Source organism: Carettochelys insculpta, chromosome 6 (genome assembly GCF_033958435.1).
Source record: "Carettochelys insculpta isolate YL-2023 chromosome 6, ASM3395843v1, whole genome shotgun sequence".
NCBI classification, from domain to species: Eukaryota; Metazoa; Chordata; order Testudines; family Carettochelyidae; genus Carettochelys; species Carettochelys insculpta.
In genome coordinates this window covers 28285880-28304807 of record NC_134142.1, presented here as the reverse complement: position 1 = coordinate 28304807, position 18928 = coordinate 28285880, and the positions used below count along the sequence as shown (strand labels likewise).

The window sequence follows — 18928 nt, the reverse complement described above, 5'->3', positions numbered from 1 at the left end:
GAACCCGGCCCTGGTTGCTGCCGACTCCTTCTGGCAGAAGGGTTACATATACTATTCACAAGTTTTATTCAGACACCAATGATCTCACATTGAAAACAGCTGCCAAACTTCATTCTTAGAGGAGATTACAGGAGAGAAAAAAATCCAGGAATCTGATGTCATAAACAGTTGGGGATGGGCTTATTCTGTCTAGAGCTGAGCAGAAAAACAGAAGTTGGAATCACTCATACAACAGTCAGAGTCTGCCTGTCCAGCCTGAGAAATCTCTCTTACCAGCATTCACCTCTTTGGAGGTGTATTCAGAGTGAAGGTATGTGTTTCTGCTTCTCTTTAAGTGAATACAAAAAACTGTCACTTAAATTCACCACAATTTTTCATTTCTTCCTCATTCGTTTATGTTTCTGCTTCAGTTACAAAAGTGATTATGGGAGGATTATTGTTAATTATGATTGTGTTTGTTCTAACATTAGACTATCTTTCAAAAGCAGTTTTTGAGGATCAGTTAAATTTGCAGCCCAGAATGTCACTCCTTTAGAGCAGCTAAAGAGACACCGATCCAGGCAGTTTTCAGTTGACAAGTGACTACACAGCCCTGGGAGGGCAGAGCATTGATTGTGACAGGACATCACTTACAGTGTCTCACAAAAGTGCAAAACACTTCCAACTACAAATTTCCTAGAATGTCTTGCGTGAGAGAGTGATTAACAAACTGTAGAGAAAACATACCGAGTGCTTGCTCTCCTTTGAGTCCCTTAAGGGGGCTTTTCTTCTGTCCTTGTAATTTGAGTTGTAAGTTTTGTGGAGCAGAGACTTTGTATGTGTATCATGCATTGCTGAGCTTTCTTATCTGTGCTTAAAAATATCAGAAGGTAAATATGAAAATCTAGAGAGTGTGCAATATACAGAAAAGCTGACAGAGTTCAGGTTTACTTTTAAATATTGTTATCAAGCTTCTTGTTAAAAAATTACACCTTACTTTCTTTCTAATAAAGGAGAAGCTTTACGTTGTTAAAAACGTGGCTTATGAGCTGATGATAATAAAGGAAGCTTAGAGCTGGAGTTATTTTTGGGAAGATACCAGGAGCAGGTAATAATGTCAGCATATATGCTAGAAATGTTAAGTCACTCCTCTTGTAGCACGCAGTAATTTTGGAGCAATCTCGGTATCATAACCATAGTTGTGCAACAGCAGAATACCAGGACATGAGAATTCAAACAGTTTCTCACTAGAACCCCCGAGTTTGAAGTTTTTATTACATTGCTTAAAATAATACATATTCAACAATAACATATTTTAAAGCTAAAATGCATCTGATAGGAAGATTTCTGTTTACACTCCACAGTTCTCAAAAGGCATATACAGTAAACTCTTTCCTATCCAGCAGCCCCAGGACCACGAAGTTGCTCGATATTCAAATATTCTGGATAAGAGAGAAGTATACCTAGTAAAGCATAACTCTAAAGAAAAACAATATTAGATATTAAGAAACAAACAAAAATGCATTTTATTTACCAACAGTAGTATTGTACACTGTAAACTTCCACTGTATTTGCTGTATTTATTTGTATTTACTTTCACTTTACTTCACTTATGGAAAACGGAACTAAAATTTACTTACTGTTAAAATGCCAGTTGTTTGAGAGTTCCGGATGATAGAAAGCCGGATAGGAAAGAGTTTATTGTATTCCAGCATGCCATTTTGAAAGAGTTTGAATAACAAGTCATATCAATCATATGATTTTTGTTATTGTTGTTGTTGCTGTCTGCTGTCTGTGGAAGTTTACAGACAAAGAAGAGAAAAATGTTTATATGGGAGTTTTGTCATAATTGAGAACTGTCCCAGATGTACATGTCTTCAGTGCTCTACAGTTTTAAACTACACAGACATAAAAGGAAGACAAAGATGCGGGAATAGACATGGCCATATTCCTGGCCAAGACTTTAGAAAAAAGGAAGAAGAAGCAGCCCCCAGCAAAATTTCCACAGGTTTTACAATGAGCCCAATGCATGCCAAAACAGGCTCAGAGTTTAGTCAGCACTACATGAATGCTTCACAATCCAGACATGAGGGCTGGGTCTACACGTGCCCCTCCCTTTCGAAAGGGGCATGTTAATGAGCAGGTTCGAAAGATGCTAATGAGGCACTGCAATGAATATGCAGTGCCTCATTAGCATAATGGCAGCCACGGCGATTCGAAAGTGCGGCTTTTCGAATCGCGCGCCGCTCATGGAGACGGAACCTTCTGAAAGGACCCCCACAGTTTTCTAAAGCTCCTTCTTCCTATCTGGTGACTGGAAGAAGGGCTTTCAAAAACTGTGGGGGTCCTTTCAGAAGGTCCCGTCTCCAAGGGCGGCGTGCGATTCGAAAAGCTGCACTTTTGAATTGCCGCGGCCTCCATTATGCTAATAAGGCGCTGCATATTCATTGCAGTGCCTCATTAGCATCTTTCAAACCTGCTCATTAACATGCCCCTTTCGAAAGGAAGGGGCACGTGTAGACCCAGCCAAGCAGTGTGGGTCCTTGATTGGAGAAGCTTGCTGGTCATGTGGGGCATAGCTTTAAGATACTCTCAGTGCTATGCATCTGAGGTGCTTCTTCAGACTAAGGCTATTCTACATTACGAGATAATATCGATTTTAAGTCAATTAGCCTGATTTTCCCAAGTCCTTGTTGTCACTGTAAATTCCATTAGCTCGATTTATGGAGCCCTAAAATCGACATAATATCAAAATCCTAAAATTGTAGTAACCTGGTAAGTGTAGTGTTCAGTTCGAATTTAACATTCCGAAAGAAGGGTAGCCAGGAAACACCGTGTCTTTAAATTGAATTCATTAGCCTCCAGACATGTCCTGTATGTTCCCCACAATGCCCCACAGTTCTCCACTCTGGCCTCTTCCATCTCCACTGCTCTCAGGCGCGGAAGATTACGCAACACTGTTTGAATTTGAATTCAGCACCTGGAACCCTGTGGCAGTAGGGTCATGAGAGGCTGAAAAATCTTTTTCTTTGCTAGTAGTGCAGCTGTGGGGGCTGTGGTTCTGTGTATACCCCTGCTAGCTCCCTTTTATTTCTACGCTTCCTGGCGCCAGCCACTGCCCCCACACCATACTATGAGTCAGCGAGGCTGTGGGTGGAGATTTTCCCCTGTTCCCTAGATCCCTCCTGAGAGGCACCACGCATTCTGGAACTTTTCCTCACCCACATCACGTGGCAGCTAGTCTGTGGGTGAGGGTCATGCTTCGACGAGAAACTTCTTTACAGCAGCTTACATTTTATCTGGACCCCCACATCTCCTCCCATCCCTCCCCCCAGAGGTGCCACACAGTCTGGAACTTTCCCGCACCCAGCGCATCATGTGGTGTGACCCTGAATCAATAGAAGGATGTATTGCGCAAGATGCCAGGCAGCTTGCATGCGGTGAGGGTCACAATTTTCAGGTGCTGGCTGTAGCCAGGAGTCTTTTGGCCTCCCTGGTGAAGTCTTCCTCCACAGTCATGATTTTTGGGTGCTGGCAATAGTCTGGGTTATTTTAGCCACCCAGAGGATGTCTCCCTCGGTGGTCATGATTTTTGGGGGCTGGCTGTAGCCCAGGGTGTTTTAGCTGCCCAGGGGATGTCTCCCTCAGCAGTCATGATTTCCAGGTGCTGGCTGTAGCTGGGAGTCTTTGAACCACCTGGGGAAGTCCACCTTGGTGGTCATGATTTTTGGGGCTGGCTATAGTTGGGGGTCTTTTAGATGCCTGGTGGATGCCTCCCTCAGCAGACACAATTTTTGGTCAGTAGAAGAAAATACTTTGTCACTAGAGTGGCTGTCCTCTCAGACCAAATTTTTTTGTATGGGCTTTATCCAAAGGAGAAGGGGCTGGCTATAGTCAGGCATCTTTTAGCTATCTGAGGGAAGTCTCCCTCGGCAGTCATGATTTTCGGGGCTGGCTGTAGTTGGGGTTTTTTTAACTGGCTGGGGGAGGTCTCTCTCAGCGGACATGATTTTTGGGTGCTGGCTGTGGCCCAGGGTCTTTTAGCTGCCCCGAGCCATAACTGTTTCAATGATTCATTTGAGTTTCAGTGTAGTAACCGTGTCTACCTAACATATTCTTCTGCATGTAAGGATCTTTTGTGGCAGGAGGCCTAAATCCAGACTCAGGTCCAAACATAATCAAAGGGTCTCCCTGGCTGGTCATGATTTTTGAGGCTCTCAAACATCTGCTGCCTTTTAGCCACTCTGAGCCATTAGTGTTTCAATGATTCATTCAAGTTTCAGTGTAAACATATTCTCCTTTTAAGGGTCTTCTTTGCCAGGAGATCTAAATCCAGATCCACGCCTGCAAAGATCCATTGCTTTTGCATCGTTTTCAAAAACCTGTTGTATGGGACAGGTTTACCACCCCTCAGCTCCCCTCAGTTATAAAAAGCACATCTTTTTTAGAAGCAAGCCAGACCACCGTCTGGAAAAAGGGCTCAGGGATCTGTGTTAGAGGTTTCCACAATACATTGCTGCAGCACTCAATTTAAGCTCGATTCTTGTGTGTGGCAGCAATAAGTCAATTTTGTGGGGAGCATGTGGGAAAGTGAGGATGCTCAAAATCGAATGACTAAAACCCAGCATTAAGAAAGCAATTTTAATTCATTTGATTTTAGCACGTAGTGTAGATGCAGCCATAAAAAAAAAAAAACAAGAATTGTGTAAGGTGGCAGGAAAGTATTTGTGAAGAGCGTGTGTCAGTTTCCACTGACCTAGCCTTGAAATAAACCATTATGAGGGAGATTGTAAGGCAGAAATCTGCAGAGGCACAAACAACAGAGAGACTGAAAATAAAAGAGAGACTTTCAAAAGCATATAAGTGACTTAGGGACACAAATGATATTGAAAGTCAATGGGACTTACACTCCTATGCTGAGTTGATCAGAGCTTTTTTAATTCATTTTGTTACACATTTTCAGTGCTTATCATTAGCCATTACTATTAATGGAGGAGGGCAAACTAGGATTAGGTGGAGTGTTATTGCTTTTCAGCATGCCTGTTTTTCCTGGCACTGACCGTTCCCAGGTGGGAAGTCTTTTCTCTTTGCTTTTATAGAGTGTAAGCTCCCAGCATGGTACTCTCAACTCGAGAATGATCAAGGAAGTGTTTGGTATTGGGAAAGCACATGGAAAAAGGAAAAGGGATGGGATTGGAGGCCCTCCAGAGGGACAGACCAAGGAGAGCAGGCAGGTCACAAGAATGCAGAGAGACAGGAACACAGTTCTTCCTCCTTATATCACTGTGCAGGAAAAGTGCCTGAAAAAGGTCCACTGCTCCCTCAGTTATCCAGGCACCAGCCCCATTAAAGTCAGAGGGGGCTGGACTGCTAGCTGTGACACTTTCTCCTCTTCTGCAGCTCCCTGTGACCTTGGATGTACCTCTCAGCAAAACCCCCGCCATGGCTGCATGCACACGGACCCATTATCTGAAATTAGTCGGGGGCCTCATTCTGTTCCCAATTGCAGCCATGTGACATCCTGGAAATGAATGGGTTTGTGTAGATGTGAAAGCAAAACATTGTACAAAGTAGGCAACATTGGACAGTCCACAAACTTGAGCAATCAGAATAGGGGTATTTAAAAGCATGTAGCCCACATACCTGCAGAGTGTGGTTCACCGTCCTATGTGGTGGCACCTGGATTACTCACACAGAGAAAGAATGAGTCTCCTCTACACACTTAGCTCAAATGGTAGAGGCCCCTGAGGTGAGCTCCAAAGGTTCAAGTCTGCTTGTGGGTGGTTACAACTCCCCAGAACCCACTTGAGTCAAATATTGAGCAGAAACACATTTACACAGTGCCCAAAGCAAGCCAAATTTGTAACTATGGGGAAATTACTTGGGACGTAAAGAAAATCATTCTCAGCATATATTTGTCCCAAATCCTCGAAACCCATGTTATCACAAGAGCACAGGTCTGTGTGATGCAAGAGCATGCAGGAATTCTAGGAGACAGAACTTGGCCTGTGCTCAGAACATTATACTCAGCTTTAGAATCTGGCAATTTTTCAGCTAAATCTTGTACCTCAATGTTTTGTAGTTTGCCCATTCCCATACTAGCCTGATATCTAATATGTCCCCTTCTTAGCAGTTAACTTTGCTATCCCCATCTGTCTAGATTTACCTGTTGTCTCTCAGAATATGCTTAAAGTGTGTACTTTTATTTAGTCCTGGCTTACATTTAAAAGCCAGCTTGATTTAGTCACATGCGTCCAACGTGTGAAAAACACCACAACCTGACTCCTGACCAACATAGCAATGTCGACCTAACCCCTCAGTGTAGACACAACTGTGTCAATGGAAAAATGCTTGTATTATCCAAAGTGCAATCATGAGGAGAGGTGGTATTCCTACAGTAACAGAAGGACCCCTTCCAGCAGCATGAGCTGTATCCGCACAACAGGGTTATGCTGGCATAACTATGGTGATATAATGATGGGTCTACCTAGTAGAGACGTAGCCTTAGACTGCAAACTTTTTGCCATTGTTCTGTGTTTTACTTTTAATAGCCCATAATGCAGTAGGGCCTGGCTGGTTCCCTGACTGGGTCTCCTAGGAGATATTATAATACACAAATAATAAGGATGTTACAGTGTTGTGATGGCATTTCACAGCGTGCCAATGTATGCACTCTAACACTCCAAAACAATGGGTCTGCAAACACAGCTTCGTTTGTTCATATTTTGCCTACCCATATGAATATACGTGCCATCCAGATATAGACAAACACACACACATCTCTGAGTATGTGTCCATACACACACACACATGTGTGTGTATCGATCTATTTTTCTATATCTATATGTATACCTGGACACACAAACAGATGTGTGATGCTGAGTCCGGGAGCCAGGAAATGCTGAATCTAAATGTTATTCCTCCACTTATTTGTTGTATGACAATAGACAGCACAGGCTGGGAGCAGCACATGTTAAGCCTGGGCTGAATTTGGTTCTGTCTCTCAGGTTCCATGTGTGAGGAGCAATCATGCCTTTTCAGCTGCCTCCTCACACAGGGCCTGTTGTATTTGTAAAAGTGCTTAAAACTGGAACAAGCACAGTGAGGATCAACCTATCCCTTCGTAAGTGCTATTTGCATGCACAGGTGCCATCAGGCAGCTGGAGGCGCAGGCTCCTCTTTGAGCCTGCAATTAAACTTTGGGAGGAAGTATTGCAAATGCAATAGAGAGGCAGCCTGGCTCTTTTGGTAACCTAGCTCTGAGTATTCATACGGAGACAACAAGAAGTCCTGTGGCACCTTATAGATTAATAGCTGTTTTGGAGCATAAACTTTCCTGGGCAAAGACCTGTGAAAGCTTATGCTCGAAAATATCTGTTAGTCTATAAGGTGCCACAGGACTTCTTGTTGTTTTTGAAGATACAGACTAACTCGGCTACCCCTCTGATACTTGTACAGGGACAGATTTTCAAAGACACAGGGCGGAGAGTGGGATTTTCGCAGGCACTGACCTAATAATAGGGCTGGTCAAACCTCTTTTTTTATTGACTACTGTTTTACAAAATGATTCTTTTTACTTAAAACATTTGTTTTCCTTGAACTGTCAATTTATTCTTATGTTACTTTTCATAATTTTATTTTTGGGGAAATAACTCTGCCCTCCTTTTTAAAAAAGTTTTCAGATTTTTATTTTTTGACTAGTTTGTTTTTTCTTTTTTGACTTTTGGTTGCTGAAAATTGAAATTTTTAGTGTAGTTCTGTTTTTGACAATATTCCGAAAGGAGCTTACACTGTAGAAGGCCAAAGAGAAAATACTCTCTTCCGCACCCACCCACCGGCTCCCACTTCACCCCCAGTCCCAGGGAATGAACTGAGCCTGGAATAGCAAGCATGTTGAAAAGTGGTAACACTCCACCTCATCCCAGTTTGCTCTCCTCCACTAATAGTAATGGCTAATGATAAATACTGAAAATGTGTGCCAAAATGATATACCTTATGATGTGTACCAAAATGTGTGCCTTATGATAATGGCTAAAATGATGGCCTGTTATTGCACCACTAGCTGTCTAGACTTACCCTATGGGGGAAAAAAAACCTGTGAAGACTTCAAAATGTCCACTTCAGGACTGATCCAAATACCACTGAACTGGAAAGATTAAAAGACTTTCATTGACTTCAATTGGCTTTAGATCACCTGATGCAGGTACCACAAGTGGCCTGAAAATCTTTGGGTATAAATGGGAATAATTCTGTCATCTTCAGATCACCTGTGATGTTTAAAAGCTGAAAAATTGGTCCCAGGGATCTGTTTACTGGAAATGAATGGCTAGTAAAAAGCCTTTGTTTGCTGCTAGTTTACATTATAACTCCGTTCCCTTACCATTTGGGGATGGCATTCCAGAAATGAGAGCTCAGCTAAACCAGCAAAACTTGTACAGAAGATGTTTCAGCACCAGCCATACAGTGACAAAGGTTCTTCTTACTGTACTCTTGGCCTGGCCAGCAGAGATCAGAAATCCATGCAGCTGATCTATCACTAATTGCCATCACAGCTAAACAAAACCGTGAGATGGGAAGCACAATACAAAGAGACAGGCTTAATCCAACCATCAGTTCATGGACTAGATGTAGGAATTGTCAGCTGCTATGGCTATTGTTATGCAAGAAGGGCAGACAAGATGACCTAACTGTAGCCCCATGGCCTTAATATCTGTGAACCTGAGCTGCAGGGGCAGATTCACGTGTTCAAAGAACAAAATGGACAATTGTGACAATCTAATTTGACATCCTGTATATCACAGGCCATAGAACCTTCCCAAAATAATTCCTTGATCTTTTAAAAAAAAATCCCACCTTGATTTAAAAATTGTCAATAATGCACTGTCCACCACTACTTTTGGTAAACTGCTCCAGCGGATAATGATTCTCACCTCTAAAAAGGCATGCCAGAGTTCCAAACTTATGCTTCCAGTGAGGAAAGTTCTGCATTCAAACCCTGCCAATGGACACATGCAGGATCTTTAGAAACTTCTCTACTGTTCCCTCCAGGAGATTTCTTTGTCTTTCCAATGAGTAAGATGGTCCATTGAACAAGCTACTCTCTTCCTCATTACTGCCTGAAGGTTCTATTTCTTGCTACCTCCCATTCTAACCTAATAAAGGAAGCATTGGATAAACACCAGGTTCCTTTTCTGGGGGCAGAGGGAGGACAGACAGCAAAAGACGAAGGCCTGGGGAAGGACAGTGAAGTGGCAAGTGGGCAAGCTGCACTGAATGGGCTGCTTGTGGATATATGATGTACAAGCAGGGTATTCTGTGGCATCTGAATAGGAAAGTAAATTATACTGCCATTTGCAGGTGCATCAGCCTGCAACCCTCTCCTATGGACTAGTGTAGCCATTTCCTGAGGTCATGCAATGCCATGGGGTGAGGTAGGCAGCTCTCCTGTTTATTTCCTGGCCTCCAAGAAACCATTTGCCTTTGTAAAGAGGAGATGAGGAATTATTTGCAAGGGATAATTCTGATGTCTCCTTTTACTAGGATCAAAAGTGGTTGGCTAATGTGTTGCCCTTTCCAAGTCTAAATATGGATCTTTTATTTTCCTTCTTCTAGATAATACTAAAACATCCAGCTGGCAAATAGTGGCATGTGTCACTACTGACCAATAAACAAGTGAAAGGAATTATTCTCCTACTGATCTGGGATTGTTTGCAGAGATCTGTGATAGAAGCCCCAAGGGAAAAGGGTTTCTTAGGTTTTTAAGTGTGGAAGAAGCTAGGCTTGGATTCACAGGAACTAAGGCAATGTTTTAAAACCGAAAACTTTCCAAATGGTGCTTTTAAAACATTGTGAGTTGCCAGTTCATTTTCAGAGTGGCAGAGCCTGGTTATATACCATCATAGTTTAATGCAAAGTCAGAGTGAGTCAGGCACAAAAACTACCTACGCATGTCTAGGGTGCCATATGCTGCCATACAGTGAGCCTGTAGAGGCCCGTCTGACAGCATTTCCAATTCATCTGAAGAAAAGAGTGAGAATTTTCCACATATTACTGTGCCAGTTTTCCCATAAATTGAACACCTTAAGCCGGGAAATCCCAGTTAGCTCGGCAATGGACCTGCTGCCCAGCACTAGACGAAAGAGAGGTGTCTGAAGTTCGACTCCAAATACTTCTTTAGATGTTTCATTCAATACTTTAGAAATACTCACTTTTTACCAAACCGCAGTGAGCCCTCTCCCACACAATAAGTCATGTTCTCCCACAACAGCCACACACCATGTAGCGTCACTCACTCCACAGTTCCACTGTGCTCATTTCAGTGCAGTTAAAGGCCAAGGTGTTTCATTGTACAGCACCTAACAGGAAGCTTATTTCTTGCCAAGTTCACTATACAAGTTCCATCATACCTTTTTCACAAAGGGACTTAAAGGGACGTTTTAAACACATTTTTAGTATGGAATGAGTGAGTTCTCATGATGTACAGGGGAAAATAAATTAAAATCGACTTGTTTTTAAATGCACGATCTAGACGCTGCTGAACTTACAGGGTGTTTGAGCTCTAAGCTCAAGTAAAGATCAAAGTTTGATTTTATACTAAAGCAAACCAAAAGCCAAGATCCAAACTTAGAGATGTTCATAATTCAGGTCTGGATCTGGGGCTATACTGTGTCTTAAACCCATCTCTGAATATTAAAAATCTCTCTTCCCCTTTCCCAAGCCTGGCATTCCCCCCTCCATGTGCTCATTTCTCACCCAGCTTTCTCAAGCCTGTATCCCAGCGGTCTCTTCTTCTACTTTATCAGAGGGGTAATTTTGTTAGTTTATAAGATGCCACAAGACTTGTTGTTTTTGTGGATACAGACTAACAGAATTTTTTGAACATAAGCTTTTGTGGGCAAAGACCCATTTTGTCAGGGGCATCTGATAAAGTGGGTTTTTGCCCATGAAAGTTTGTGCTCCAAAAAACCCGTTAGTCTATAAATTGCCAGAGGACTTCTCATTGTTTTCTCTACGCTAGGCCTTTCTTTTCAGACAGCCCCATCAAGACACTCCACAGCAAGTCTATGGCTCTTGCTAAAAGAAACTTTTCCAATGGGATGTTTTGCAATTGTGGAAAACTTAGGAAAGTTCTTGATTATGAAAATTATGTGTCACTCAGTTTGCCCAGTGACTTCTGTAGCGCTCTTGGCTTGGTGTTCAGAAGCAGGCTTCTTTCCAGAGATGTCTCACTGGATGTATGTCACATCGGCATGTTTGAATTGGTGTGAATTAATTTGCAAGAGCTCTCAACATGCATAGAGGCTGTTTTCCCATTCTGCAGCTTTGAATCCAATTTTTAATATAGCCCAGGCCATAAGCTGTCTGCTAGAGTTGATTCCTGAGTCAGAGTTTCACCCTACAAATCATGCTTTAGGGTTGGGTCTGAGATTGCTGTAATGAGAGGACTGTGTAGGAGTGAGCGAGGTTCTGTGTAGGGATGTCAGATATTAAATGGTTACCGATAAGTACTTGGCTTATTATTAATACATTGTGGTTAATGTTTAAAACAGGTTGATAAAATAACTGTATGACATTGTAATACCTAATGCACTCAGTAAAAATGCTTCAGCAATGACCAAGGAACGTGGGAGCTTGCAGTGTTCTCACAACCCAGGGTACTGCTAGGTCAGCCTGGAAACTGACTTATCCCCTGCCCCCCTCCCCACCCCCGACACACACTCTACTTCACCTGCAGTTGACTGTGGCAATGGGTCTTCTTGGGACCCACTAAATGTGCCAGAACACTTGAATCTGTCCTGGCACTACTGCTGTCCTGGCAGCAATCCACTAAATTAGCTGCATCAGGCAGTGCCTAGTAAGTGAGAGAGCAAGGGATGGGATCAGAGCAAGAGAGAAAGTCAGCCATGCACATGCAAATGATCTCTCAGCTCCCTGTACTCCACTTCCAAGGAGAGACAGCAGGGTGCCCCCTGCTAGCTAGGGGCAAATTGTGAACTTAAATGACTAAATGGTTAACTCATATAATTTAAGTGGGTACTTTTTAAAACAATATTTACATCTCCAGTTCTGTCCTGAAATGTACAGGACAGACTAGATGGTAATGGTCTCTTCTGATGCTGAAGTCCATGAATCTACATGCTGTTGGTGATCATCTCTGTACAAGGCCTGGTGTCTACAGATTAAAAACAAATAAACTGCACTCAGGCTGCACCCAGATTCTATAACCCCTTCTTTTCCTTTCACTGGGAAGTTGACCTGCAAAGCCTCAACATCTGCTTAGCCTGCCACAAAAACATGGGGAAAGATGCTGGAGAAGGGAAAGAAATACAGTGTGGACACCAAAAGATGGAGTCAAACTCCTTTTTATCACTCCACAGCTGTACCAGTGAGGCCCCCTCAAACTTTTCATGAACCATCCAAACAGTTCAGTTTTACGTCAAACATTTATGTCGGTTGCAATTTCCTCTAAACTGAATTACTGAATTATCAGAGAAGAGGCTAAATTCTTTTGTCAATTACTCCTAGAAAGAATCAATGCAGCTCTAGTGGATAGGCTGGGGTCACTGGAGGTATTTTGGATTTACAGTGATACAGCAAAATAGATACTGATCCAAGCCCTGTTTTTACCTTCCATTGTTAATATCTTAGCAATGCTTTTAGATCATTATAACTACCTTTCCCCCCAAGTACACACACACACACGTACACACACACACAAATCTTCAAGGGCATCCATGTCTTCAACCTTTGATTGAAGAAATCTTTCCAAAAAGCCCTCTACAGCTGGGCATTTTTAACCATAATTTTCTGAATGCTATGTCCTCACAAAGGCTGGGCCATCAAATCCCGTTCTATTAGACAGCTGGGTCCAGAGACATCAAAATAATGTGACATGATTGCTGCAGCTGCTTGAGAGAGTACCACAGGATATGTTCCACCTGGGCAGCAGGACGGTTTTGCAGTTCTTAGTTCAAAGCTACAAGATGTTGGGAATAGTTTGGTAGAAGGCTAAACTCTTCCCAAAAAGGGATTTTTTTCCCCAGTCTGCTCTGCCATGCTCTAAATTTGAATAATCCACAGAGAGATTATGAAATGAATGTTGAAAAACAGACCAACGGGTAGATATCTACCTGATACGCATGCAGTAAACACCTTGTACCAGCATTATACAGTGTCTCGCAAACTGAGCAGGGTTGGACCTGGTTGATGGATGTTTCGAAAGAAAACTGCAACTTTTCAGGAAATGCAAAATGTGTTTCAGCGTGTAGGGTGATTTTGTGCATTCTGATTCCCTGGCATAAGGCTAGCATGTACAGTTTAGACTCTAGCTTGGTTTTATAAGATGACAAGACCCCAGTTGCCAACACCAGGAACGAACCTGCAATTGTAGGGGCTAAAGCCCTGTGGTCTACCACATGAACTAAAGGCCAGCTGCCTGTCAGCTGAGGCTGCAGAGCAGAGACTTCACTCACCCTAGTATGAGGTCTCAGTGCCTGTGGATACTATACTTTGATCCAGCCCATGAAGTTAGGAGCCCCCCCACTGCAGCACTGGCTCACTCTCTTTGAAGAGGGGGCCTCTCAAACCTTGTGGGCCAGGTGAAGGCAAGCCATGGTCTGTATTTGGCCCTTGAGCTGCTGCTTACCCTTTTCATGATATATGGCCTAGGTTTACTTGGTTCAGCCTCATTGCAGGGAGCTGAACTTCTCCAAGTGTATTCTGCCCCAACATTTCTGTGATTCTATGACATCTCATTCACGGAGTGATCCAACTCTTTTTAATAGTGTACAATAAGGAGGCAATCATTTAAGACAGTAAATAAGAGTAAGGATGGACATACTATTGTCAGCTATAACTTCAAGGGCAATTTTAGACTGCCAGAACTTTGTTAGCTAAGATACAATTTGTCCTCTACAGTACACTTAATATTGCTACCTTAGTAAAAGGTACCAGTAATGATCCATACTGAATGGTGGGGGAGAGCCCCAGCTTGCTCCCTGCATCACAATGCCCCTAATGCTGTGCTGGGGAACCAGGCCAGCCCTGATGCCAGGGTAGAGCCTCCACCCACTCCCTGCAGCTCAGCACCCCATAGTGGCACAGCTTTCATAGACACATCTCTGCAATGTAGACAAGGCTGTAATGCATTTAGATACTAGCCTGCATTAACTAATAGTGACAAACAGTCTCCCCTTGAGAATCTGCAGCTGTGGACATCATGCGTGAAAATGTATTAGTGAGGTGCAAATAACTATGTGCAGCATTGGGGCAGCCACCATCAACAGTGTCTGCATCTGGCTGTTGTGATGGGAGGCAAGGGAGGAAGTGCTTACAGTCAATTCATCCAAAAGTCAACTCTCTCCATGAAATATTCAGTGTGCAGGGGATGAGGCACTGGCAAAAATTGTTCGGCCATTACACTCTGCTTAATCGGGAGAGCTGTAAAGACCTCATCCAAGGGGAAAACCTGCATTTTAGCTGCTTCCAGAGAGGAGCTGAATTTCCCTAAAGAGTTACAGTGTATTTTATGTGCAGTATAGCAGAAGGGAGAGCTAAAGAAAGACACCACCAACGTGCTTATCCATGAGTTTTAAGTGGAGTTCTGCATGCAGATAAACAGCTGTACAAAATGTCTGCCCTGGCATGGACAATACTGTTCTATTTGTAACAGCTGCTTTGAAAAGATGAATATCTAAAGGACTTTCAGCCATTGATTTTGGTTGTTTCTGTCCTTTTCTTTGTTTTTAACTTTCCATCTGATGAGGCTCCAGTATAAGTGTGAAATGTTATTTGGTACTTTCAGCACCAACTGCTGAGCAAGGTCAGATTGATTGACCTTTCCCCTGCCCAACCTAGGGAATAATGATTCAAAGACTTTTTATCCAGTGTGTGCCAAACATGCATACACCACCATATGAAAGGCTGGTTCATGCTTAGAAGAGATGCGGAAGAGCGAAGAGCCAGGCCTGGTGTTCAGAGCCATCCGTTCCTTAGTTTTAATCCTGCTCAGAAATTGATGTCTTTGGGGCCTTTGGAAGGTCAAGAATCCAATGTGCCTCAGTTTCCCCACCTGAAAATTGGGTATACGGAAATGTGCCTATTTCCAGAGAGGTTATGAGAATTAATTACGCATTTACAAAACACTTAGAAGTGTGAAGCACTGTTCTGGTGTTGTATAACAAGAGTAGGAGGAAGTATCAGGGTTGTGTGTCAAATACAGCATACCACATTGGCTTGTGTGTCAGATACAGCACACCACATTGGCTCTGTTCCCTTCTGATTGCTTAAATGTGCAACCACACCTTAGTCTTCACAGCTTCCATGTTCTCTAGCCATAAACATTTTTATTAAGTCCTATGCGCCCCAAAGGCAAGAGTCAGTCTGCACCTGTGGAGCCAACCCCTTGTGACAGGGCTCCAGGAGGTAACATCACCTCTGCTCCAGAACTCAATTCAATCGATCACTTAACCTGCCTGGGTTGTGGGGATGTAACCAAGCCCTCCGAAGGGGCATGTGACCTCTGGTAGGAGACACAAATATGCTTGTTCGTCCCATGATCAACATGACATTATGGCTCTGGCTGGGACTTCCCAGGCAAACACTTATCATAGGTAAAAAAGAGGCCATGTGTACATAGCATCCTGATACAAGAACTCCTTTTACTTTTTTTTCTTCAACATGCATTTTGCTACCATCCCCAGCTGCTCTGCTGGAGACATGCAGATGCACATTGACCTCTGCTTCACACACACCACCATTTACAGAACAAAGTGATTATAAAGACACCCAGAAGCTAGGCAATGAGCCAGCTACTGGAAAGGAAGAAATTATGTTACCAGCTATCCATCTCTTTCAGCAACCGAGACAAACACAGAGCACCAGTCCTCTTGGGAAAAGGGACGTGAGTGAGACAGTGTATAGGGTTCTCTAGCTCAATGTTCCTTAAACTTTTTGAGACCATGGAACACTGAACTATAATATCTTTATGTGGAACACCGATGACAATTTTCTTCACAAAAATTGTTGTCAGACCAAAAACAAACAAAAAAACAAACTACAACATACACAGCAAAACCAAGATGAAGTAATGTAATCAGGTATCATAGCAACAAAAGAGTATCATTTAATCTGGGTTTAATAACAGACCTGCCAGTGGCCCACAGAACACCACTGTTCATGGAACGGTTTAAGAAACACTGCTCTAGCTACTTTAGAAGAACATAATAATGACTTCAGCTTGTGTTGTGCCTTCAGCTAAGGACATGCAAAATTGTGGATTTAGGTCACTGGGGGGGCTGATGCAAATTGGTTTTGGTTTACTCATCCCCAAAACTTTCCCAAACCAGTCACGTTGGGCATACGGGTGGAACGTTTCTAGTCTGGCCCCCTCATGTATTACAGAGGTACACCATGCCTGTGGGAGAAAAAAAGACACTCTTCTTCATGGAGAAACAATCCAGTTAGAGGTCTCACCAGCAAGCTCCACTGACTGGGGCAAAAGATAGACTGGGAAAGTGCCATCTATCCTTGTTGTTATAATCTTCTCCCTCACACTGGGTGTCCTCCTGAGACATCTTTCTAGAGAACAGGCTTGGAGAAATAAATATCCAGGCCCTTGTCTGACTCCTGTGTTCAACACACATTCAACATCAAGGACAGCTGGAATTGCAGCAGGATTGAATTACCCCAATTTTAGCTATCCGAGGTCTTCACCAGACTGCAGGATACTGCTTGGAATCCTAGGAGAGAGATAGACACAGCTGATGTACCAAGAACATGGGCAATGGGTGAACACTCAGCTGGGAAAGGCAAGCCCAAGTCCTGCACCTTCTGCCCAAGGCTCCACTCCTTCTGCAACCCTCCTGCCCCCCATGGAGCTGAACTCAGTCTCCACCAAACTAGCTAGCCCTCACCCCAGGTTAGTGTCCCCAGTCCCTGAACCCCAAGCTGTCTCAGCAGAGGGGTATGGCCACCTCCTACCCAGGCTCTGGAGCACCTGTCACATAGGCATCCGCACCGCAACCCAATCTTTCCTAGCTGGCCGAAGGGCAGGGCCGCTGCTTTGCAGACCCAGCATTCCTGGACAGCCAGAGGACCAGGTGACAGTGAGGCCCAGTTCTTCCTGATGGGTTGGAGAGCTGGCCAGCTGCACCATAGCCTGATCCATCCCAAACAGCCAGAGGGCTGGGCAGCTGTACCCTGGCCCAATCCTTCCCAGCCAACCAGAGCATGGGCAGTTTTGGGAAAGCAAGGTCTTCCCTTGCTTACCTTACCTGTTATCCATGACCAGGATAGCTTATTACTGTGTTAGTGTTTGATTTATTCCAAATCCAAGGTAAAAGTTTCACAAGTGCTAAAAGGTCAGTGTTTCAAAGGCAGGGAGGTGCTGGAACACCTTTGAAAATCTGACCCTTAAGGTACTGTCTACACAGTTCAGGTCAAGAGATTTGTGCTACCAAAACTCATGCTAGCACTATAAAATAGACGTTTAGACAGTATTTTGATATTGTGTCTTGGGCTGGAGGGACTGCCTGAAGCCAACCCCTCTTCCTTCAGAGCACAAGCCACAACTCCAGATCACTAACTACACAGCTATTATTAAAGTCTGAGTGAAAGTCCTGCTAGCCCGAGTCTTTCAACCACTACTGCAGGCAGTGTAGACCTACCCTGAGTGACCAAGGATGCTAAAGGTATAATTTTCCAAAGCATTTCTTATATTTTGGGGCCTAACTTCCATTAATTCCCCTAGAAAAGTGAATGGGACTTTAGCACTTGTGAAAATGGGACTTACGGTGCAATGTCACAGAAACAATTTAAAACCCTGGCAGCCTAAAATAAGACTGCCTGTCCCAGGGAGCATAAGCTATTCATACAGCCAGATCCTACACCAGGGTGATTCTCAAACTCATGACCCAGGGATGAGCAATGGTCCCCAGAGCTCTCTCATTTGGTCTGTTGGCCCATCAAAAGAGGTAGAAACTATGCAAGATGAGAAACTAACATTGGTGGAGTCACAAGAACTTTTCTTTCATGTGAAGTGGACCACTGAATAGGAGAAGCAGTGAACACTTGGCTTTAACTCTGGTAGCATCAAGATCATGCTAATTTTAAAGAGCATCTGGATGTCTGCTCACTACTAACAAATGCATCCAAGAACTTCATATGCTAACTCCTTTCAAAGCACATACCAAACTGGGAAATACAAAGGTATAGATTTAAAAAAAGCAGACAAATACTTTTGAACCTTCAGGGAGGTTTGTGTACATATTAGTACTACAGAGACTAATTACTGAAGCATCTAGGAGTCCTTGTCATAGACCAAGAACCCCCCAGTATGTGGTGCTATACAAACACAGACAGTTTTGTCCTGTTGCAGTGAGACTCCAGTCTGAGTAATATCCAAGAGTATATATATCTTTGCATCCTCAGGTTTGCCTGTCCCTAAGCTCAACCTGCTACTCTGCATGCAACAATGGTGAACATTACCGAATGAGTACAGAATGCTCTGCCACTATGTTGACTAATCCATCATGTATGGAAGGAAATGAAAAAAATGAACAAGGCTGACTGAACAGCGTCAACACAAGGAAAATGTGCAGGAAGAGCAAAACAAAACCCCAGTCACTCCAGTCTATATATAAAGTGGAGAGTTTATCGGTATTGGATACATTTCACCAGAGGATGTCCGAGTGTTCTATTTTCAGCTCTTGAACACCCTCCTTTACTAATGCTATGCAACTTCAGCACCAAAACATTTGGGGGCTTTTAGGGGAAGAGAATAAGCACCTTTCTAGACACCTCATGTTAAAAAAATACTTTTCTGATTTATCCTGTTACTCCATTGCAGTGACTGAACTGCATCTCACCAATGCACGCATGAAAAGAACACTAGAAAAGAATGCTATTGAGCTGGCATTATTAACAGTTTCTCTGCTTATACCTGTCACTG

General features: G+C 43.3%; 1 protein-coding gene across 1 annotated transcript in view; it reads left to right on the top strand.

Moving 5' to 3' along the window:
* Nucleotides 1-234: 234 nt before the first annotated feature.
* The window catches only part of BDKRB2 (bradykinin receptor B2), a 49405-nt gene continuing 30711 nt past the window's right edge, over nucleotides 235-18928 (top strand). Inside the window, exon 1 of the mRNA XM_074998724.1 lies at nucleotides 235-310. The gene's annotated coding sequence lies outside the window, so the exon portion shown is untranslated. The remainder of the gene's footprint in view (nucleotides 311-18928) is intronic.